Here is a 24,742-nt window from a genome sequence, read left to right on the forward strand (position 1 = left end):
TTATCTGTCATCAGATAAATGCAAGTTAAATTCACAGTAGGAGAGGTTCTAGTCCTAAGTAAGGACTATACACTCACAGAATGCAACAGAACAATGTGCATGGAGCAGCTGTCTGTGAACTCAGAGAAGGAAACACAAGCAGGTGGATTGGCAAGCTCAAAGTACCACTGACCTGATAGTGACTTGTCATTTTTATTTTCTGATGTCTCCCAGGCCCAGACTCAGAGATAGCCCCAAGCCCCCAGAGTGCACACGAGGTGCATAACTTGAGACCTCTTGAGACTTTAAAAAGAACATTCTTTTGTCTTGGTCCATGGGATGGGAAGCAGGCCCCTACAAGACAGAGAGAGTGGAGGCATCCCCCACTCTTTCTGTTTGTGTATTTTCCATTGTCTTCTGTCCCAGCACCCATACTGTGCCCTGCAGAGAGGAGCTGTGATAGCACCAGCATCATGGTGCCTATGCCTTTGTGCCAGGACCCTGGGAGGAACCTTGTTATTTTTCCTGTTTCCTCTACACCCAGCTGGTTGCATTCTCCCTCTCTGTGTATCTTCTCTGTCCTGCCTTGCTGAACCAGCTGTGGAAAGTGTACAGTAGAGCGTGGAAGCTAAGGCTCCACTTTCTAGCCAGAATGCTAGGAAGGGAGGTGCTGAGTTCACACAGAGAAGGGCCTTGGAAAAGCAACAACATAAAGTTGTATGAACTTCTGGGCTCACTCCCAGGTTGCACATACATGCAACTGATTCTAAACAGCATAATAAAGGCTTTGAGAACTGATTCATGGTGTGACAACCTCCCAGGTTGCAGACTGACCAGTAGATTGCACACCTCCCAGGACAGATGCGAATATCACTGCAAAGGCTTTGTAAACTAAGCTGATTTTGGAACCACAGGGAGTAAATCAGAACTTGTGGACTTGATATTGGGCAAAGACCTTCATGACCTTCAGTTGAGCAAAGAGTTCTTAGATAGGACACCAAAAGCACAACCTGTGAAAAGAAAAAAATGAATTGGACCTCATAAAAAATAAAATTTTTAATGTGAATCCATGAGATATCAACTCACACCAGTCGGATTGGCTATTATAAAAAAGACAGCAATACCAAGTATTGGTAGGGCTCTGGAGAAAAGGAACCTCTGTGCACTCTTGACAGGAATGAAGCAGAAATCAGGATGAAAGTTCCTCAGAAAATTAAAAATAGAACCACTGTATGATGCAGCAGTTCCACTTCTGGGTATTCACCTAAGAAAAACAAAAAACAGCAATTCAAAGAAAAGTATGCACCCCTATGTTCATTGCAATATTATTTACAATAGCCAGGATATAGAAGCTGCCTAAGTGTCCAGCAGTAATGAATGGATAAGGATGTGGTGCTCGCACCCATGCTCACACACACATGCACGATGGAATATTAATCAGCCATACATAGAATGAAATCCTGTCATTTATGAAAACATGGATGGACCTACAGAGAACAATGCAAGTGAAATAAGCTAGACACAGAAAGACAAGTACCATATGATCTCACTTATATGTGGAATTTCAAAAACAAAACAAACAAACAAACTAAACAAAACAGAAATGGACTCATAGGTACAGAGAACAAAGTGGTGGTTACCAGAGAGGAGGGGGTTGGTGGAATGGATGAAATAGGTAAAGGGGATTGAGAGGTATTAACTTCCAGTTATAAAATGAATAAGTCTCTGGTTGTAAAGTACAGCATGGGGAATGTATGTAGGAATGTAAGTGGATCTCAAAGGCCTTTAGGCTGAGTGAAAGAAGCTTGTCTTTAAAAAGATATGTATTGTATGATTCCATTTATAGGGCACTCTGGAAAAGATAGGATTATAGGGACAGCAGACAGAGGAGTGGTTGTCAGGATTTGGGGGTGAGGGATGGGTTTGACCACAAAAGGATACACAAAACTATTTGGGGGGGATGAAGGAACTTTATAGTATCAGTATCCCCTGATTATGGGATGGTTATAATAGTCTATCAGGCCTTCAGAAAAGATGATGGGTTGGAACACTCACGTGGCTCAGTTGGTTAAACGTCTGAGTTTAGCTCAGGTCATGATTTCAGGGTCCTGGGATTGACCCCTGCATCAGGTTCCCCACTCAACAGGGAATCTGCTTGTCTCTCTCTGTCTGCCCCTCCCCTTGCTTGTTCTCTCTCTCTCAAATAAAAAATAAAATCTTTTAAAAAGATCATGAGTCTATCAGGTTTATAAAATCATACATAACCCCAAGAAAAGAACCCCACTGGAACCATGTATGTGTGTGTACATGTGTGTGTGATAGGGTGGTAGTCACACAAGTATATGCATTCATCCAAACTTATTGAACACTTAAAATTGGTGATTTTTTGTGGAATGTCAAGTATACCTCAATAAAGAATAAAAATATTGGTAAATCAAATAAATCATAATGAAATACGACTGCACCCTTATCTGCATGGTTAACATGAAAAAGGATGGCAATACCAAATGTTGGCAAGGACATGGAGCAGCCAGCTTCATTCCCTACAAGGGGGGTATGCATTTTTGGAAAATTCTGGTGCCTGGTCCTAATGCTGTGTATGCCTGTGTCTGAGAACATCTCTCACTGTGTATGTTCCAGAGGAGAGCACACAGAGCACCAAGACCCAGGAGTGCCATATTCAAAACAGTACCATCCTAGCTTTAACTGGAGATAACCCAGATAGCCATCAAAAAGACTGAAGAATAAATCATAACGTACTGATTCTCTGGAATACTATATAGCAATGAAAGAAGACACACTGCAGGCAGTGGGGGTACAGTGACACGAACAGAAGGCCGAGCACCCTCACCAACTTCACAAACACTGAATGTAGCACATGAGAGCAAAGAAAAATTTCCCAGGCTTTTTTTTTTTTTAAGATTTATTTATTTATCATTTGACAGAGAGATTGGGGGGGTGGAGAGAGGGAGAGAGAGAGAGAGAGAGAGAGAAAGAGCACATGAGTGAGGAGAGGGGCAGAGGGAAAGAATTTCAGGGACTCCCCACTAAGCCCAGAGCCCGCTGCTGGGCTTGATCTTATGACCCTGAGACCATGACCTGAGCTGAAATCAAGAGCCTGACACTTAACTGACTGAGCCACTCAGGTGCCCCCCAAATTTCCCAATCTTAAAATAAAAACGCTTCTATGTTCTCTGAATCCAAAGAATCAACCAGCTCATTTCTATTTAAGTCAGCATGTGGAAATTGCATTCATATGTCCGAGGACTGAAGTTAATTCATCAGGGGCTTGTGATTGGTAAGCTGAGGAAAGCATCTGGGGTTTTCTGTGATGAGTATAGGTAAGCTGAGGGCCTTGCCATGGCGGAGGGGAGTGAGGTTGGAAGTAGTGTCTTTGGAGGAGGGGGATTTGAGCTTTTGGAGGGTGAAATATTTCACTCTTGAGTTCCCTACTGCAAAAGATTTTTCCTTTTTCAAACCTTTTTGTTTTCACTTTTATGCTTTTATATCAGATTGCCTCATGTTTTCATCATTCCAGAATCAATAATGATAAATTTCTTGCAATCAAGAAAAATTTTAGCTTTAACCATGAATCAAAGAGTCACAGACCCACTACCTCCTATCAACTTCACCAAAAAGAATAAATCAAAATTCTTTCACAGAAAATGAAAGAGGACTGTCAATCAGAGATGAGTGGCTGCTAGATTTTTCCAGTGTCCAAACCACAACTTTTACCAAGATAAGAACAAGTTGATTAATTGCAGAGTCTCTTCCAGTGTCACATTTAGCATTCCTCATCCACCTACCAATTCATAAAGCTCCCTGTGAAGGGAGATGAAGGGACCAACTATTACAAATAAAATATAAATACTTTTGGCTCACTGTATCTGCATTGCTAAGTTCAATCAAGACTTGCGTTGGAATAACACAGAAGCATAAAATTTTCAGACACCCATATCTGCAACTTTTCTGGTTGCATTTCCTCCCCTGCAGCATCTACATGTGCTCAGTCATCCCATCCATCACAGAAGGAGCTCTTTTCTGCTGGTAAGATTTCGATTTCAGAGATGTGGACCACTCAGTCTGCACTTCCTCGGCAGGGGATTTCGGTGAAACCATCTGCTTTGGGCTCACCTGGGACAACCTGGCTGCCAGACTGCATGGAGGATTTCAGTCTTGAGGCCCCAGGCCCACATGAAATATGTTATATTTGTAACCCTCCTTCCAGGGGTGGCTGTCTACCCATTTGGCATCACATACATTATAGTCTCGTTATGGTAGAATTTCGAGCCTGGGTAGCTCTCCAGAGTCCCAAAGCATTCTGGGCCCGTTGATCCTGGGTACCCTCAAACTCTTAGGTCATTCCTATATACTGACCCAATACTTATTGCTTTTTGAATCTAAATAAGCCAGTGTGCCATGTTCCATGTCCCACACAGAACAGTGGGAAAAATGCTTATGTTGAGATCCAACAGACCTGGGTTTGAACCCCAACTGTACCATTTACTATGTAATCTCTAAATTCACTTACAGTCCTCACTTATAAAGTAGGATTATGGCCACTTCATTGGGCATCTTGAGGCTTAAGGAGAGAACATATATCAAAAGTTCATCAACTTTGCTTTCTCCACTATAGCATCTCACTGGGATACAAACCTTTTAAGACAACTCTCACCCTAAAAACAAGAAATTAAACTTTTCACACCCCTCCAGCTTATAAATCATTTCTCTTCTCCCCTCCATTGATAGCCCTTCTGAAGAGTAGTCTGTACTCACTCACTGCTGTCAATTCTGTCCTCACATTGACTTGTGAATCCACTCGGATCGGCCAGATTTCCGTTCCTGCTACTCCATAAAAAGCTCTAGTCAAAGTCACTGATAACTTCCATGTTGTTAAATTCAGCAGTCCATTTTCAGTCCATCTCTTCTTGGCCTCCCAGCAGCCCTGGCATGATTTGTCACGCTCTCTTCCTTGAAATACTCCCTCCACTTGGATTTCAGGATGGCAGATACTTCTGTTCTCTGATCTCCTTCTCCAGCCCCTTTACTGAGTCTCCTCAGTAACACTAAACACCAGAGGAGCCTGACTGTCCTTGAACTCATTTCATAGTAGGCCTCACCCATACCTGTGGATTTAAATACTTCCATATGCTGAAGGTTCCCAAATTCATACATTCGGACATTTCCTCTGAACTCCAGTGTCTATGACATCCTCTCTTGGATATCCCCACTTTGTCACATCTCTCTTAGATACCACCACTTTGTCACATACTGCATATCAGCAAGTAGTATTGAAACAAATCCAGCATCTGGCTGCTTCTCCCTATCTCCGGGTCCAAGCCACCATTGTATTTTGCCTGTATTAGTGCAATAGCCTCTTCACTGATCTTTTTGTTTCTGCCCTTGCCTGCTCCCCCCCTTACTAATGCAACCAGACTTGAGTTACAATGTGAAACAGCTCTGTCACTCTTTTGCTCCCCCTTTGTCTTTTTTAAAAGTTGAAATCCTCCATGGTGTGCCTCTGCTACCTTTGCTTCTGCTCTCACTCTGCTGTAACCACACTGGCTTCTTGGCTGATTCTCAGACACATCAAGCAGGGCCTTTGCATTCACAGTTTCTTCTAGTTGGAAACCTGTCCCCCAGAACATCTCAGGGCTCATTTCCTCTTTAGTTCCCTGCGCACGTGTTAGAGAAGTCTGTGGACACACTGTATAAAGTAACAACCCCTTCCCTCAACCTCTCTTGGCTTTCCTTACCCCTCTTGCCATGCCTTAATTTTCTCCATGACAGTTTCCACAATTCTTTCATAAAATATCACTTTTTATTAGTTTACTGTCTTCCCTCATTTAAAAAATAAGCTCATTCATCAAGTTATGGAACCTCTGTTCCAGTTTCCTCATATAGCCAATGGGTTAAAGAGTCCCATTTTCTGGTCACCCCTCCAAGGACATTGTGAGGAACAGACATGTTAACACATATAGAAATGCACTGAAAATATTTAAAAGTGCTACCTGCATGTAAGACATTAATTCTATTGTCATCATTGTCAATAAAGAGAATTCCAAGGGGTTCCTGCTTCTACCATCCTTGGGTACCTACCTATGGGAAGGCTTTTCTTCTTACAACTAGATAAAAAGCTGAAATGTCTCCTCATATACTAACAGACAGGATAGATGAGGCTGCTGAGGGGGTCATGGAGGCCAGGAAATGGGATGAGTGGCCGTGGGCAAGCAGCAGTGTGTGTCAAAACCTCAATTTCCAAAATATATAAAAAATGAAGTATTTATAATATTTCCAAAATATACCAGAAGTGAAGTATTGTATTTCCTCTGCCTTGACAGAGTTCGTAAGATCAGAAAAAAAAAAAAAAAAAAAAAAAGATAGGCAAATGCTTAGTCCACACAGAAGATCTGGCAAAGTGATAAGGTGCAGATTGCTGATGTCAGCACCTTCTGTGCATACCCTGTAACCTTAAGTGAGTAATTTTACTCCTCTATGCCTCTGAGGATAAAGAAGGGTGATAAAGAACCCATCTCGGGATCCCTGGGTGGCGCAGCAGTTTAGCGCCTGCCTTTGGCCCAGGGCACAATCCTGGAGACCCGGGATCGAGTCCCACGTCGGGCTCCTGGTGCATGGAGCCTGCTTCTCCCTCTGCCTGTGTCTCTGCCTCTCTCTCTCTCTCTCTCTCTCTCTGTGTGTGACTATCATAAATAAATTTTAAAAAATTAAAAAAAAATAAAGAACCCATCTCTTGGGGTTGTAGTGTGGTTAATTGCAAATCACTGCCCATTCTAGTAAATGTCACCTATCTTTATTATTATTGTGTTATTTGTACAGTATGAAGCACCATATGAAAAAAAAATTTTTTTTTTTGCATTATCGTGTTTTCTTTTTAGCTGGGGCCAATGAGAAATGGTGAAAAGGTTAGGAGCATTTCATTGATACACATTTATTGAACCGTAGCTACCCACTAAAAGCATTTTAAAGAAGTGTTTAACTAATGACCAAAGTCAAACCGATATATATAAATCCCCTCTCAGTCTTTCAAAATTCTTTTGATGTCCTTTGATAACTCTCTTAGGGAAGAATAAGTGTGGAAATCTGAAGATTCAAGAACCCTCTGATGTAAAGTGAGACATAATAAAAAAAAGTTGTGTCAGTGTGAGCTTGGTTTGACTGTGATTAGAACTGTAGATTCCACAGGGGTCTTCCCAAAAGGATTTCGGGTGTGCATTAGATCTTTATAAGTGACTTCCCTTCTTTGAGTCTGAGTTTCCACATTGCAAATTTGAGAGTATTAATAACTGCCCTAAAAATAATGGCAGTCACTCTCCATTTCCATCACACCCTGGATTCTCTCGCAATAATGAATTAATTGCAGTTGTTCTAATAAGCTAAGTTCTCTCTCACCTCTGAACCTAAGCTGTGGGTTTTTTTTTTCTGCCCTGCCAACCTAAAACCCCAACTTGCCTTTCAAGACTGTCCCTAGCTTTCACTTCTGAAGGGGTTGGGGGGTCCCTTCTCTATGCCCCTGTAGAAACATATGCCCACTGCCATCAAAGTATTTACCACATGAAATGGAAATTGCTGTCTGTCATAAGCTTGCAAGCCCTGCCAAGCATTGGGCCCCTGGTACCCAGCACAATATCTAGCACAAAAAACAGCACTCAGTATATATTTCTTCCTCAAGAAATCTTATTTACAATTATTCAGTGTACTTTTACACACATTTTGGAAGACTTAGTATGCAGATAAAATGCCATAACACTTAATAAAGCTAAAATCACTATGAAAAGAATGTATATTACAAATGCGAAAGACCTTTCAGAAAAACTTTGGTGATGTATAAAAGACAAAAGAGGTAATGGCATCTTTCCCCTGCCAATGATACAGCTATTTCTATTAACCTGGAGTGATCATTTAAGATCTTTAAAATAATAAACCTATTCTCTTAACATGAGTGTGTGTTGATAGCATGTATTTAGAAAATGCAGGGCGCAAAGCTGTGTAGAGAACACAGAGATGAACAATGAGGTGCAAAAGGTAAGCCATGGGCACTGACAAGGTAGAAAGTACGGAGGACTAGGCTGCCTGGGTGGCACAGTCGGTTAAGCCTCTGACTCTTGGTTTTGGCTCAGGTCCTAATCTCATGATTTGTGGGGTTGAGCCCTGCAGCAGGCTCTGTGCTCAGCATGGAGTCTGCTTGAGATTCTCTCTTCCTCTGCCCCTCCCACTCATGCTCCCTGTCTCTGTATCTCTCAAATAAATAAATAAAATACCTTTTAAAAAAGTACAGAGGATTGAAATACAAAAGAAGTGCACTGGCATTTATGAAAATTTATAAGGGGAAGCACTTGTACAACTAGAGGAATCAAAGAAGACTTTATAGAGATGACTTGAGGGGTGATTAGAAGCTGGACAGGTTCTCATGGACTTTGCATACGAAGGTGAGAGGGATGTAGGGAACCCACCGTACTGAGCTGACAAGAGCCTGGTGGAACCTTGGTTTTAGAAAGGATAATCTAGCTGGTTGTGCAAGGTGGACCAGTCCAGAGGCTGGAGTGTAAAAAGGATGCTCCTGTAGTCATCCAGGTAAGTGCTGAGGGGTGTCAGGTAGATGGTAGGCAAGGGATGAAAAGCACAGACACTGTAGAGGAGGGAAGGATTTCAGTTACATGTGGGAGGCCACTGGGAGGATGTGGAGGCACCTGGGGTGGAACCAAGAATGTGAGGGCATTGAGCATGAGGATTTCATGGCTCGGGAAAGTGCTGCCAAGTTGCTTCTGATTTCTTCAATTTAGCAATTGCAGTCAGCGTATCCAATTCAACAGATCAGCGACTTGATTGAGACACAGGGAAGAAGCTGTTGGAATGGCTAGGCTGGTTCATTGTTCATGCCTCAGCGAGCAATTGATTCCCTCTGAGATGCCCCAGAAAACAGGATTCAGTTCTGGGGTGGTCCTGCCCTGGTTCTCACTCTGCAATCAGCAGCTGCATCTGTTAGTTTGGCCAAGTGATTGATGGGTTGAGTCTGCCTCCTAGCAGGGGACTTTGAGGGGGAGGCTGCAGCAGTTTGAGAAACTAAAACACAGAAAAAGCAGGAGAAGGAAGAAGATCGACAATCATTCAGGTCCTTGAGTGCATTATAAAGTCAAGTGGTTTGGCTCAGGGTGAGGCTTTTCTGGTTGTTATCTGTGTGGTCTTAGTATGGAATGTGACACCTTCAAGTCCAAAGAATATATTTTGGGATGCTGTAATAAACCAACTGTACATTAAGTTCTTAGGGAATCTGGAAAGCCTTGTTTCTGGTATTCTTCACTGGAAGTGAAGTGTTTTCCTGAGGCTACCTAGTGCCAGGGTGCTTTGATCAAATTCCATTATGGAGGGCAGCCCTGGTGGCTCAGCAGTTTAGTGCCGCCTTCAGCCCAGGGCGTGATCCTGGAGACCCAGGATCAGGACCCACGTCGGGCTCCCTGCATGGAGCCTACTTCTCCCTCTGCCTGTGTCTCTGCATCTCTCTCTCTGTGTCTCTCATGAATAAATAAATAAAATCTTTAAAAAAAATTCCATTATGGATCCAAAAAAGGTGTATGGTTCCCTAGGAGCAACATGGTAGTCATCCTTCACCATAGTAATTCATCTGTAGTTAAGAACCTACTATATGCCAGGCAGGTTTTGGCATTTGCAGTGAATGGAACAGAGGGAGAGACAGATAATAAGGAAATGTCATTTCCTGATAAATACTATGATGAAAATAAAGCAGAGTGGTAGGATAGAGACTGGGGGCTAATTGGGTATGGCTGGTTAGAGCAGGCTTCCTGGAGGAGGTGATGTGGCTTGGAAAGGAATAAGTAGGTGCCTTTATCAAGAATGGCAGGAATGGCATTCTTTGCAGAAGGAATAGCAAGTTCCGACTCCTAAGGTGGGAAAACTTGGCATATGCCCAGAACAGCAATATAGCTGGTCTGGCTAGAGTACAGTGAGGCAGGAAGGTGGGCAGGGGCAGACTAGTGGGAGCGTGGAGCCCATGCTAAGGAATTGGGAAGCCATTGTGAGTTTGAATAGGTGTGTCCTGATTGGATTCATGGTTTTAAAAGCTGACTCGGATGCCTGTGCCTATCAGAGGTGTGAGGGATGGAGGGAGAGTAGGAAGTAGATTCTTTCAGCAAGAAATAGTCTAGAATATCAAAAAGCATGGTAGTAGGAGTCAGAGACCTAGCTCCTATTCTCAATCCTTCTGCCCATCCTGGCGTGACCCTGGACTACCCCTCCTCTGCCTCAGCTTTCCCATCTATATATAAAACGATAGAGTTAGAGGAGGTCCCATGCATAATCCTTTTCCACTTGCCCAGGCCTGAATGTGGGATGAAACAGATGTGAGTTCATTAGGAACTTCTCCAGACAGTCAAGGAACAGCATCCTTCTGGCCATCATATTTATGGCCAACCCTTCAGCCCAGACTGCTCTGTATTATGACAACGGGTAGCCTAGAAAACAAATTCCAGTGGATCCCAGAGTAGCATGAATGAGGCCTTCCTCTCAGATAGTCATGGCTCCCTTGGATCATGGGAGTGACAGAGAGATCAAGCATTTTGAAGACCTGTCAAGTCAGTTCTTACTTGCCAAGTGGCCCACGGAAGAACCTTTGCTACCTGGCCAGTAGAAGAGACCACCAGGCACCCCTTCCGCCTACCCAGAGCCGAGTCCGTGTATGGGAACAGCCCTTTGTCTGCAGACATTCACACCTTGCCTAGACCCACTGCTGACTCACCTTACTGTCTACCATCTCCCTAAGGGGTGCTTATTCAGTGTACGCCTCCTGTCATCCTCCACTGCCTTATCTTTTGCGACTCTGGCAGACACATGATCACCTGAACAAAATCTGGGAGTCATTCCCCAGTGAATATACCAACCATTACGGATCTACCCTTATCTTTACCTCCCTGGAAAGGAGAGAAGGAAAGCTCACCCATAGCCTCTCTAAGATCTACCTGTGCTGTGAAGTTTCTAATTATTGTTCATGACTGCTTTGGCCTTCCTCTTATCAGTCTAGGTGTCTTGCTTTGGGACTAGATATCTCTAATTCATCCACGCCCCTACCCATTTCTGCCTTCCTTCTAAATTAGTCAACTAGAGGGGAAGGCAAGAATCCTATGGCTAGCCTGGATGTTTCTCTGGAAGATTTGAGCCCAAACCTGAGGATGGATAGATTCAGAGGAATTAAGGGGATAATGAGGACACACAGTCCATATAGCTACAGCAGTGGGTTTTAGAAACTGCCAGGAATCATTGAGAAAAGCTAGCTTAATATGTTCAAATAGTAGTCCTTAGAACAAGTAACATGTTAACAGCAAGAGGTTGGTAATACCAAAAAAGAGGTGAACTTGAATAGTTAGGGGCCATTTACTCCTGTTGATTTTTCTAATCACAACCTCATTATGGGAACAGTATTATAAAGCAGCCCAATTTATGTGGATTATTTTTAGGGAAAAATACCTTCAGTACATTTTTTTTTTCATTTTTATGTCCAATAGTATTTTCAGAATTTCCAAAACAGACTATGGCACAGGGAAACTGCATGGTGAATTTGGGGCTTAAATTCCTGCTCGAATTTTTATTATAAGCACTGTAGCTTAAACAAGTTGCTCAAACTTTCTGATTCATAGCCTATTGTGTAAAATAGCATTAGCTCATGGTATGGTCACATTGACTGAGATCATGAACAGAAAACTTAGCAAGAGCTGGCACCTACTAGATACTCAGTGAATGGTGCTTATCATTTGTAACTGCAGCCACTCCCCTCAGGTTTCAGATATTACAAACTTCCTTCCTTGCCATCACACACCTGCCCTGGAGTCAAAAGCAGGAAGCCTGGTTCTAGTCTGTCTCAGGTATTGCCCTATGCCTAGAGCCTATTTTCCATGTCAGGGGAAAAAGAAAAAAAAAGGGGCCTTGCAGTGCTCACCTCGCTAAGACAAGTGTGGAAAAATTATGTGTCATCTAAAAAGTTCTTGGAGCCCTCTGGATGTCAGAGGATACATAAATTCAGACTACCACAATTTTATACGAATTGGATCTCATTACTCAAGGTCTTTGGAAACAGACAAAAATAGAAGTGTGTGAAGATATCCTGACTTCCCTCTCTTGGAGAGACTTTTTCCTTGTAATGTTATGCAGCTAATTAAAAGAAAATAAACCCAGAGCCTGCCGTTTCCCTGAGGTCTACTATTTCCAGAAATGCTTTGGGACCCGAACTGCCTAGCTGATCTACAGAGCCAGCACTCAGGCCTCTGCCAGGGGTAACCCGCAAAGCAGCCTTTACCCCTTACCTGTCCTCAGCAGAACCCCACTGAGTGGAGAGGTCCTTTAGGTGCCACCCAGAAGCTTCATCCTGTGACCTCATCTGAACTCCTGGTGCACTTCTGCTCTGCACTTGTTTTCATACAGTGTTCAGTCTTGTCTCAGTACTTAAGTGTGTCATGTTCACTTCGTTAGCTTTCAGTGTGGTCACTTCAAAGAGAAGCCACTAATGTGGGTTTTCTTCCCTCCCCTCATGTCCAAGGATGCTGGGAGGCAGGTACTAAATTGGCACCTAGTATCTTCATCAACAGAGATCAGATAGCAGAGGGAGGGTAGCAAGTGTTTGTAAACATGACAGATTGTTAACTCAGGACATTTTCAGTAATTGACTCGTAATTAGTAATTAGTAACTAAGCAGAAATTAGTTGTTATAAAAATAACTTAGGAGTGCCTGGGTGTCTCAGTCGGTTAAGCATCCAATTCTTGGTTGAGGCTCAGGCCATGATCTCAGGGTCGCAGCATGGGACCTTGTATCAGGCTTCGAGCTCAGTGTGGAGTCTGCTTGAGGTTTTATCCTTCTTCTAACCCTTCCCACTCACTCTCTCTCGCTCTTTCTAAAATAAATACATAAAATCTTTTAAAAAGGAATAACATGTTCTAACTCTCTGAAGAAGGTCCATGGTATTTTGATAGGGATTGCATTAAACGTGTAAATTGCCCTGGGTAACATTGAAATTTTCACAATATTAATTCTGCCAATCCATGAGCATGGAATATTTTTCCATCTCTTTGTGTCTTCCTCAATTTCTTTCAGAAGTGTTCTGTAGTTTTTAGGGTATAGATCCTTTACCTCTTTGGTTAGGTTTATTCCTAGGTATCTTATGCTTTTGGGTGCAATTGTAAATGGGATTGACTCCTTAATTTCTCTTTCTTCAGTCTCACTGTTAGTGTATAGAAATGCCACTGACTTCTGGGCATTGATATTGTATCCTGCCACGCTACCAAATTATTGCTGTATGAGTTCTAGCAATCTTGGGGTGGGGGCTTTTGGGTTTTCTATGTAGAGTATCATGTCATCGGCGAAGAGGGAGAGTTTGACTTCTTTTTTGCCAATTTGAATGCCTTTATTGCTTTTAGTTGTCTGATTGCTGAGGCTAGGACTTCCAGTACTATGTTGAATAGCAGTGGTGAGAGTGGACATCCCTGTCTTGTTCCTGATCTTCGGGGAAAGGCTCCCAGTGCTTCCCCATTGAGAATGATATTTGCTGTGGGCTTTTCGTAGATGGCTTTTAAGATGTCGAGGAATGTTCCCTCTATCCCTACACTCTGAAGAGTTTTGATCAGGAATGGATGCTGTATTTTGTCAAATGCTTTATCTGCATCTAATGAGAGGATCGTATGGTTCTTGGTTTTTCTCTTGCTGATATGATGAATCACATTGATTGTTTTACGAGTGTTGAACCAGCCTTGTGTTCTGGGGATAAATCCTACTAGGAACAAATTATTTTAAGATTTGTGTGGAATCAGAAAAGACCCCGAATAACCAGGGGAATTTTAAAAAAGAAAACCATATCTGGGGGCATCACAATGCCAGATTTCAGGTTGTACTACAAAGCTGTGGTCATCAAGACAGTGTGGTACTGGCACAAAAACAGACACATAGATCAATGCAACAGAATAGAGAACCCAGAAGTGGACCCTCAACTTTATGGTCAACTAATATTCGATAAAGGAGGAAAGACTATCCACTGGAAGAAAGACAGTCTCTTCAATAGATGGTGCTGGGAAATTGGACATCCACATGCAGAAGAATGAAACTAGACCACTCCCTTGCACCATACACAAAGATAAACTCAAAATGGATGAAAGATCTAAATGTGAGACAAGATTCCAGCAAAATCCTAGAGGAGAACACAGGCAACACCCTTTTTGAACTCAGGCACAGTAACTTCTTGCAAGATACATCCACGAAGGCAAAAGAAACAAAAGCAAAAATGAACTATTGGGACTTCATCAAGATAAGAAGCTTTTGCACAGCAAAGGATACAGTCAACAAAACGAAAAGACAACCTACATAATAGGAGAAGATATTTGCAAATGACCTATCAGATAAAGGGCTAGTTTCCAAGATCTATAAAGAACTTATTAAACTCAACAGCAAAGAAACAAACAATCCAATCATGAAATGGGCAAAAGACATGAAGAGAAATCTCACAGAGGAAGACATAGACATGGCCAACATGCACATGAGAAAATGTTCTGCATCACTTGCCATTAGGGAAATACGAATCCAAACCACAGTGAGATACCACCTCACACCAGTGAGAATGGGGAAAATTAACAAGGCAGGAAACCACAAATGTTGGAGAGGATGCGGAGAAAAGGGAACCCTCTTGCACTGTTGGTGGGAATGTGAACTGGTGCAGCCACTCTGGAAAACTGTGTGGAGGTTCCTCAAAGAGTTAAAAATATACCTGCCCTACGACCCAGCAATTGCACTGTTGGGGATTTACCCCAAAGATTCAGATGCAATGAAACGCCGGGACACCTGCACCCCGATGTTTCTAGCAGCAATGTCCACAATAGCCAAACTGTGGAAGGAGCTTCAGTGTCCATCGAAAGATGAATGGATAAAGAAGATGTGGTTCATGTATACAATGGAATATTCCTCAGCCATTAGAAACGACAAATACCCACCATTTGCTTCAACGTGGATGGACCTGGAGGGTATTATGCTGAGTGAAGTAAGTCAATCAGAGAAGGACAAACATTGTATGTTCTCATTCATGTGGGGAATATAAATAATTGAAAGGGAATATAAGGGAAGGGAGAAGAAATGTGTGGGAAGTATCAGAAAGGGAGACAGAAGATAAAGACTCCTAACTCTGGGAAACGAACTAGGGGTGGTGGAAGGGGAGGAGGGCGGGGGGTGGGGGTGAGTGGGTGACAGGCACTGAGGGGGGCACTTGACAGGATGAGCACTGAGTGTTATTCTGTATGTTGGTAAATTGAACACCAATAAAAAGTGAATTTATTAATAAAAAAAGGAATAATTTAATCAGACACAATAGGTAAATTATTACATGAATTTATTCAGCAGGCTTGTTCAACATGACAGACATGTTGTGTAAGTGAGATACTAGTTTAGGCCACTGAGCTCCTCCTAGGAGGAAGGCAGTATAAGCTAACTACTAAGGAATTATTAGGTCCATGCCCAGAGCTTTGGTGTGTTTATTTTGAGTTTAACTTTTTCAGGTTTGGGAGTCTCAGGCTCAGAAAGTTGAGTTGATTATTCTTATCAGTTCAGGGCATACCATGACCACTAGCTCATGAAAAAGTCCTAATTCAGTAATGTGTATGTGTCCTGGGAAGAAGGGGTTGCCCAAACCATCATTACTTATTTGATTATGTTTTCATCTGCATCCTCATTCCCCCATTTTCATACTAACTATATATACCTACTCTGGAAGTTTTATTTTTTATATTTTTAAAGATTTTTATTTATTTATTTAAGAGATACAGTGGGAGCACAAGCAGGGCAGAGGGACAGAAGACTTCCCACTGAACAGAGAGCCCGATGGAGGGCTTGATCCCAGGACCTTGGGATTGTGACCGGAGCTTGAGGCAGATGCTTAAGCAACTGAGACACCCAGGTGCCCTCCCTACTCTGGAAGTTTTTTTTTTTTTTTTTAAGATTTTATTTATTTATTCATGAGAGACACACAGAGAGAGGCAGAGACACAGGCAGAGGGAGACGCAGTCTCCATGCAGGGAGCCCAATGTGGGACTCGATCCCGGGTCTCCAGGATCACGCCCTGGGCTGAAGGCGGATGCTAACTGCTGCACCACCCAGGGATCCCTACTCTGGAAGTTTTAATCAGTGCCTTTGAAAATAATAATTATTGCCAACTCTAATTGGATTTACTAAGGTCCTGTTGTTCTAAGCACTTTTTTATACTTGATCATTTTTAATCTTACCAACCATACTATGAGATGAGTTCTTTCATTGTTCCCACTTAACATATGAGGAACAGACAACATTCAGTGACTTTCCCAAGATCCCCACTTGATGGCAGATAAAGGACTCACACAGGTAACCTATGTAGAAAGCCTGGTCTGTATACACTCTGCAGGACTATATATCTACCATATATATAAAAATTTAGAGTGTTGTTTTATTTTTTTAAGATTTTATTTATTTATTCATGAGAGAGAGAGAGAGAGAGAGAGAGAGAGAGAGAGGCAGAGACACAGGCAGAGGGAGAAGCAGGCTCCATGCAGGGAGCCCGATGCGGGACTCGATCCCGGGACTCCAGGATCACACCCTGGGCCAAAGGCAGGCGCTAAACCGCTGAGCCACCCAGGGATTCCCCCATATTTATGTTTTAAAAGTAGATTTGAATCTTATCATGGTATTATAAATTTCTGTCTATACCTTACTTTTTTTCATCCTATGTTAGGTTTTTAGATTTAAACAATTGCTAAATGTACCCCTAGATCATTGATTGCCATGTAGCATTCAATCATACACATCCATTCCAGTTAACTCTAATTTTCTTAGTGATGGACACACACAATTTCTCCCAGTTTGTAATCCCCATTATTGTTCATGTAAACATCGTCATACTTATCCTTATATAGACCCGTGTGAATTTCCTTAGAATATGTCATTTGGAACAGGATTGCTGAGCTATAAAGTACATACAGCCTAGAAGATTAATTTCTGGTATGGTGAGGCCAACTCCCTCACTGGCAGGGTAAAAGATTCTTTCTTCCCCCAATTCTCATAAAGACTTATCTGACTTTTCGATTTCTACTATTTTGATTATTATAAAGTGGTATAACATTGTTGTTTTGATTTTCATGTCATGAAATTGAACATCTCTTCATAAGCTTGTGGTGTGGTTTACATTTCTGTGAATTGGTTTTTCACAGTGTTTTGCCCATTTTCTATTCTGGGTCTCCTATCTCATTGTGTCTTAATACCAGCTGTTGGTCAGTCTTAGAGTTTGCAAGTATTAGCTCTCTGTCTTCCACCCTTCAGTTAGCTTTGTGGTGTCCTTTGTTAAATAAATTTCTAATATGGGTTCAATTATATCCACTGACATTTTTCTTCTATGATGTGAATTTGGAGTTTTGTTTTCAAAATAACTCCTCTAGGCATCCCCTTCTGGAAAATAATGGAGTGATTTTTGTGTAAAATCACTTACCAAAAATATCTCTTATTCAAAATGAGTAACTTGTTTACCCTGTGGAGGGAGAGATCATGGCTTCCATTTATTCAACCCCTTCAGTGTATTTTTATCAGCCAATATAGACTAGTCAAGAAAATTATTTCTATGTACTGTGTATTTTGTACCTGTATACACTTCTAATATTAAAATAACTGATATTTTGAAAAAAACAAATGAAGAGGAAACATCCTATTAAAACCTAAGCGGCACCAAAATAAATAAACAATCAAACACATCCATTTTGGATAAAACTTCTTTCATGAAGAACTGTACAAGCTAAATAAAGAGGAAAAAAAATCAGATGTTTGAAGACATTGGAAAGTAACCAAGGAAACTGAAGCTTTGAGGGTCCAGAAACTCAGAAAAGGAGGGTGGGGCACTGTCATTTGCCATAGCATTTTACCTCTAGGGAATTTTCTATAACACTTTAAAGGTAGAATGGAAAGCAATGGCTTTGAGCTTGTGGTGTTCCCACAGGAATAAGGATACAAAGTTGGAAATGAGGGACTGCATGATATTTGCTGTCAGGGTATTTGCCAACTTGTAAGTTGCAAATATTCAAGCTTAAGAATCTTCCTTTCTAAGTTCTAAGGGGATAAATGTTAATCAGAGATTTTGTCAGTCTCATAGTTCTGGAGAGAGAAAAAATAGGAGTTCAGGGTCTGCAAAGAAGAAGCAGCCCTGGTGAGCATCCCAGGCCTCCAAATAGACCCTTAAAGGGATCTGACCTAGAAGTAAGGAAAAACTGGAGAAAAGCACGAAACTCATCTTAAGGAGCTTAAGACATTAGTCTGTGCTCTGTATACTGACAGAATGAAATTGAATCCTCCATGAATCAAGAATTTCTAGACACCGGATGCCTGGGTGGCTCAGTGGTTGAGCATCGGCCTTCGGCTCAGGGCGTGATCCCGGGGTCCTGGAATTGAGTCCCACATTGGGCTGCCTGCATGGAGCCTGCTTCTCCCTCTGCCTGTGTCTCTGCCTCTCTCTGTGTCTCTGATGAATAAATAAATAAAATCTAAAAAAAAAGAATAACCAGACATGCCAAGAGATGGGGCCATATGACCCAAATCAGTAGAAAATATAAATGATGGAAACAGACCCAAAAGTCAACTATATCTGAGTTATCAAACACGGCTTCAAGAAAACTATGATTAATTTATTCAAGGAAATAGACAAAAATATACAAAAACTTACCAGAGGTCTAGAATCATTGTTTTTGTTTGTTTTTAAAGAAATGTCCAAATTAAATTCTGGAAATGAGAAACATATTCACTGAAATTAATAACTCACTAGATTTAATAGCAAACCAGACACAGCAGACCATAGATTAAATGAACTGGAAGACAAACGAGAGAAAATATCCAGATTAAAGCAAAAGAAAAATGATAATACATATAGAAAGATGTAATTAAAAAGTCCATAACTTATGTGTAATTGAAGTATCCAAAGGAGAATTGAGAAAGGACTGGACAGAAGCAATATCTGAAGAACTATCAACTGAAGATTTTCTGAAAATGATGAAAAGAATATCAAGCCACTTGTGAATTTTACAGCTTAGGAACTGGCCAATGCCTTAAGGTAAAATTCATGTACTCCTTTTTTCTTAGAAGCTCTATGATACTTGATCAAGATAAATTCAAAAACTATCACAAACGTTACAGTAAAACTCATGAAAAATAAAGACAAAACATCTTAAAAGCAGAGAAAAAGACATTCTCTCCTAAGAAGTGACACCACTGACAGACGACTTTACCATAGAAATGATAAAAGTCAGAAAATAATAAATGGAATCCATAAAATGCTAAAAGAAAAAACCACTATTGTAAAAATCTACACCCATAAAAAATATCCTTCAGAAATGAAATTGAAATAAAGACATTTACAGACACACAAAAATGGGGAGAATGTGTTTGCCAACAGATCTGAACTAAACAGAACTGCTAGGGAGAATTCTTCAGGCAGAAGGATCCCAGATGGAAATGTGAGGATTCAAGAAAGAATGAAAAGGACTAGAAAAGATAAAAATGTGGTAGATATTTGGGTAACACTAATGAACATTGAGTGTTTTGAACTACTGATCAAATAATATATGTGGAGTTATAAATATGTATAATTAAAAGCATGATAACAATAGTACAAAAAGGAAAGGAAGTAGATTGGATTATAGTGTTTTAGGGTCCTTACATTTTCTCAAAAGTGCTGAGTATGTTAATTCAAGGTCACACTTTATAGCTCAAGGATGCAATTAACACACTATATTTAAGCCCAAATATATCAGTAATGACATTAGCTTTCAATGGACTGAATATTCTAATAAAAGGCAGATTTTTCAAACTGAAAAATCCAAGAGCATGTAGCTTACATGAGAACACACTGAATATAAAGATACAGAAACATTGTAAATGTAAAGGCAAAAAATCTGTACCCAGCAAACATAAGCTAAAACAAAAGCGGCATGGTTATATCAATATCAGAGTGGACTTTAAGACAAGAAGCATTACTAGAGATAAAAAGGTCAGTTCAGCAGGAATATGTGGCAATCCTAAATTTCTGTGCACCTAATAGCATTGTTTCAAAATTTATAAAATAAAAACAGGCTCAACTAAAAGGAGAAACAGACAAATCCACAGTGATATTTCTCAACCTCCATATACTTTTTTTAATAACTGCTAGAACAAGCAGACAGTTAATCGGTGAGGACGTAGGAGTTTTGAGCATCATGAATAACAAATATGTCTTAATTGATAATGAAAAACATCCATCCAACAACCGCACATCATATACTGCTTTCAAGTGCATATGGAACATTCACCAATATAGACCATGTAGGGGAGCTTAAAACAAATCTCAACAATTTTCAAAAGTGAAATAGTGACATATGTCTTTGATCACTGGAATTAAGCTAGAAAACAATAGCTGAAAGAGCAATTAAATATCTTCAATACACTCCAAAATAAGTTAAAAAGAAACCACAATAGAATGATTATGTGGAATCCATATATTTAAAAAGCATTTGTATTTCTTGTTCTGTGAACTGTGAGTTTCTCTCTTTCTATTGGTCTTTGGTCTTCTGGATTTGTAGGAACTTTTAATATAATAAATAAGTTAGTGGGGTTTTTTAAAGATTTTTTTGTTGTTAGGGCACCTGGATGGCTCAGTAGTTGAGCATCTGCCTTTGGCTCAGGTAGTGATCCCAGGGTCCTGGGATCAAGACCCCACATCGGGCTCCCTGAATGGAGCCTGCTTCTCCTTCTGCCTGTGTCTCTGCCTCTCTCTATGTCTCTCCTGAATAAATAAATAAAATCTTTAAAAAACCCCAAAAGCTTTTTGAAACAAAGTGTTTTTTTTTTTTTTAAAAAAAAGATTTGTTTATTCATTAGAGAGAGAGAAAGAGAGCACAAGCAGGGGGAAAAACAGAAGGAGTGGGAGAAGCAGACTCCCTACTGAGAAGGGAGCCCGATGTGGGGCTCAATCCCAGGACCCTGAGGTCATGACCTGCGCTGAAGGCAGCTATCAGTCATCTGAGTGACCCTGGTGCCCCAAATTAGTGGTTTTTATGTAATTTAAGTCACAATTTCCTTTGGTATGCCTTTTGTCTTTTTAAGTACACAGTGAAAGTTCCTATTAAAAATTCTTATGTAATCAAATTTGTAAATTTCTTTCATGACTTTGGGATTTTATATCATAGTTAGGAAATCTATCCCCACTCTATGTTTTTCTAGTACTTTTATGTATATTTTTATATTTAAATATGCATCCATTTGGAATTGATGCTAGCATATGCTATGAGATGGGATTCAATATTTTTTCTCTAGATAACCCTTGTATCCCATTACCATTCATCTATTAATGGTCATAAAAATAGTTTCCAGGATTTTGCTATTACAAACCCTTTGAAACAGCCTTGTAGTTTTGACAATTATGTATGTACAGACATAACTGGGAGATATATTTGTTGGGGTGGATTTGCTGGGTGAAAGGATTTAAAACATTTAAATCCAGTGTTTATCATTTAAATGACAGCATTTAAATCCAGTGTTGCCCTTATGAAGTATGATGCAGTGGGAGACTGCAGTTATGGAGTGAATAAGTCACAAGAATAAAAGACACTGAGTAAGGAGTAAGAGCCAATGATATTGTCATAGTGATGTATCAGGACAGATGGGAGCTACACTAGTGGTGAACATAGCACAGTGTATATGTAAACTTGTTGGATCTCTAGGTTGTACACCTGAAACTAGAGTAACATTGTGTGTCAGCTATACTCAGAAAAGAAAGAAGAAGTAGTAATAACAGCAGCAGCAGCAGTAGTAGTAGTAGTAGTAGTAGTAGTAGTAGTAGTGGTAGTAGCAGTAGTAGTAGTAGTAATAGCAGTGTAATGCCAGTGCCATCCTTGCTCCAGGATAGGTTCAGGAGGCAAGCCAACCTTAGCAGCTGGATTTCCACCTTTGCAGCAATCGGAATCCCACCCTTAGATCTCAGTGTATTGTTTTCTAGAGTATGTAGCACACAGAGTGAGATCCTGGACTGTGGATCCAGACAACTGGATGTCAACCCCCATCCCAGCTCCATCACTTCTAAGAGATGTGACTTGGCAAGTTCCTTCCTGCTCCTGCCTATTTTCCTTATGTATAAGACGGGAAGTCATGACTGTCATATAATTACCATTTGTAAACCTGTGGTCATTACTATATTGCCAGCACCTTGTACCACATCTGGCCCACTGCAAACACAGAATAAATATCTAGTATCACAAAAGATATTACCTAATTTTATTAATCCCTGACATGATGCACCCTTGTCTGTCATTTGTGTTAGCAAGGAGCTTAACATTTATACCTTCCTTTACTCAGTCCTCTTCTTTTATTAGAACTTCGCTAGGCCACCTGGGTGGCTCAGGCACTTGTCTGACTCTTGATTTCAGCTCAGGTCATGATCTCTCAGGGTCATGAGATCAAGCCCCATGTCAGGCTCCATGCTCAGTGAAGTTTTGCTTGAGATTCTCTCCGTCTCCCTCTGCCCCTCCCTCACTCATCCTTTTTCTCTCTCTTTCTCTCTCATATAAACAAAGCAATCTTTAAAAAAAAAAGAATTTTACAGAAAATTTTTTTCTTTCTTTTGTATTTTTTATTTCCTTCCAGCCTTCCACATTAGGTTTAATCCTTCAATTATTCGTTCATCCCAAAAGCATGGATCAACTGCAAAATTTGGCTCTCTCTTGCTCCTGTATGCCTTGTGCCTTCCTGATGGGATACCACCAGGCCTCCCTCAATTCTTGATGGATCTGTGTGCCAGCTCATCCTGAGATGTTCCTCTTCCTCACATTCTCCTCTGTCCACCTTTCCTAGACACACACACACACACACACACACACACACACACGATGACTGTCATACCCCCCAACAGGAAGCTCTTGGAAGCATAAATAAATGAGATCTTGCCCTGATTTCTGCCCTTTCTGTCTCTGACCTCATTGCATTCATTTACCAAGTATTTATTGAGCACCTTCGTAGCTCTAGACGCTAGGGATATAGCACTGAACAAGCAACAACTATTCCAGTCCTTATTATGCTGTGTCTTTCTCAGCAGCATAGAAACAACTACTTATCTCTTTCTCTGGAAATTGTGGACATAGAATGAAGTTCCAGTATTCCTGGTGGAGGGTAAGGAGGAAGCCTGTTTGGCTTGCAGCACCAGGAGAAAATGCCACCCTGACCCCTGTGATACTCTCTGATGTTATTTCTTGGGAACGTTACCCACTTTCTGTCTGCTTAACTATTTCTTATTGTGCAACGCAGATGTTGCCTAAGATATCAAACCTCCTCTGACTACATAAGTCTATGTTGAATAAATACAAACCTGGATAAAACAAGTGTTATTCTGAAAAAGGACAACCAGATTGATGGAAGTATAGGCTCTGTCTCACTTGAGTAGAGGTTAATGGGACCTGGATTTTTTTTTTTTTTTCCTGAAGAAGAGCAGATAGGAAGACATGGGTACAGCCTTCAAATATTTAAAGAGCTGTCTAGTAGATTTGGGGATTGGGGAACAAAATTGGGAGATGCTGTCAAGTGGATGACAGGAGCAGAATACCTTGGGAACAAGAGCAGCTTGGCAAACCAGACCCGGACATCCACGCTGAGTCTTTGTCACAGCCCATATCTGACGTGGAAAGTCCACTGCTCTGAAGTCAAAAATCCATGTTGACCCTCCTACTAGAACTTCCTGAAGACCCAGAGGACTCAAAAGTAGTATCCCTGGCCCTTCTGGCTTGGCGTTCAGTGCCAGGGGAGTGAAGCAAAGCTCTGTGCACATCTATTTTTAAGCAGTCAGATTTATGCAGCCGTGCTAAGAGGCCCTGGATACTGTTTATTGTTAGATTAAAACTGTGGTTTTTGGAAGCCTTTTTCTAACTCAGCAGGCTATGCCATTAGAGGCCTGGCATGGTTTCTGGTCATGCAGAGAAGAACTTCCAGGGTATTATTTTAAGAACATCCCAGTCCTCTGCCCAACTTCACCCAGCACACCTGGCAGTCTCTACTACGCTGACAAGTCAACACTCCCCACTTGCCTGCATTGTCAAAATTAGGTTATAGGAACATGTTCTGTGAAGAGCAGAAGCAATAGCAGGTACATGTAACTTTGTAGTCTGCATTTTGTGGCTGAGTGCCCCCAAATGTTCATTATCACTGGGCATATGGCTAGGTTCACTTCACTCACAGCTAAAGGAGTAAGAAGGAAAAAGCAGTGGCCTTGTGCTGTGATGGGAGGGGTATGTCTTCATTCATTCCTCGACAGCTGCTGATTCATTCTCCAGACAGCCTTGCTCCTGGCAGACAGGCCTCCCCATTCCTCACTAGGGACATGACTACCTTGTCTCTCTTTCACTCTTATGAGTCATTTCTATTCTGTACCCCACTCTCTTTTCTTCATTACAGTCCTCTCCCATCTAGGAATAGCTGAAACGATTCCTTTGCCAGGTGGATGCAAATCTAGCCCACTAGCAGCTCCCTGCTGGGTTGTTCTCCAGAAGATTCCCCACCATTCCCTTGTCTGGGAAGCCTTTGCCCCTACAGACCAAGAGACAACAACATCCACACTGGGGACCCCAGCTTCATGTATCCGATGAGTACTGACAACCCTCCCCAGGGTATCCATCTATTCTGGTCAACAGAATCTTCTCAGATACAAGATGCAAACACAGTTCTCACTGAATATATTCTTTC

At 41.2% G+C, this 24,742-nt stretch overlaps 1 protein-coding gene across 10 annotated transcripts in view; it reads left to right on the plus strand.

Annotated features, from left to right (window-relative positions):
* Nucleotides 1-24,742, plus strand: part of CALN1 (calneuron 1) — a 529,066-nt gene that overhangs the window by 381,737 nt on the left and 122,587 nt on the right. The window lies entirely within an intron of this gene.

The sequence above is a fragment of the Canis lupus genome, chromosome 6, assembly GCF_011100685.1.
Source record: "Canis lupus familiaris isolate Mischka breed German Shepherd chromosome 6, alternate assembly UU_Cfam_GSD_1.0, whole genome shotgun sequence".
In the NCBI taxonomy this organism is placed as follows: Eukaryota; Metazoa; Chordata; class Mammalia; order Carnivora; family Canidae; genus Canis; species Canis lupus.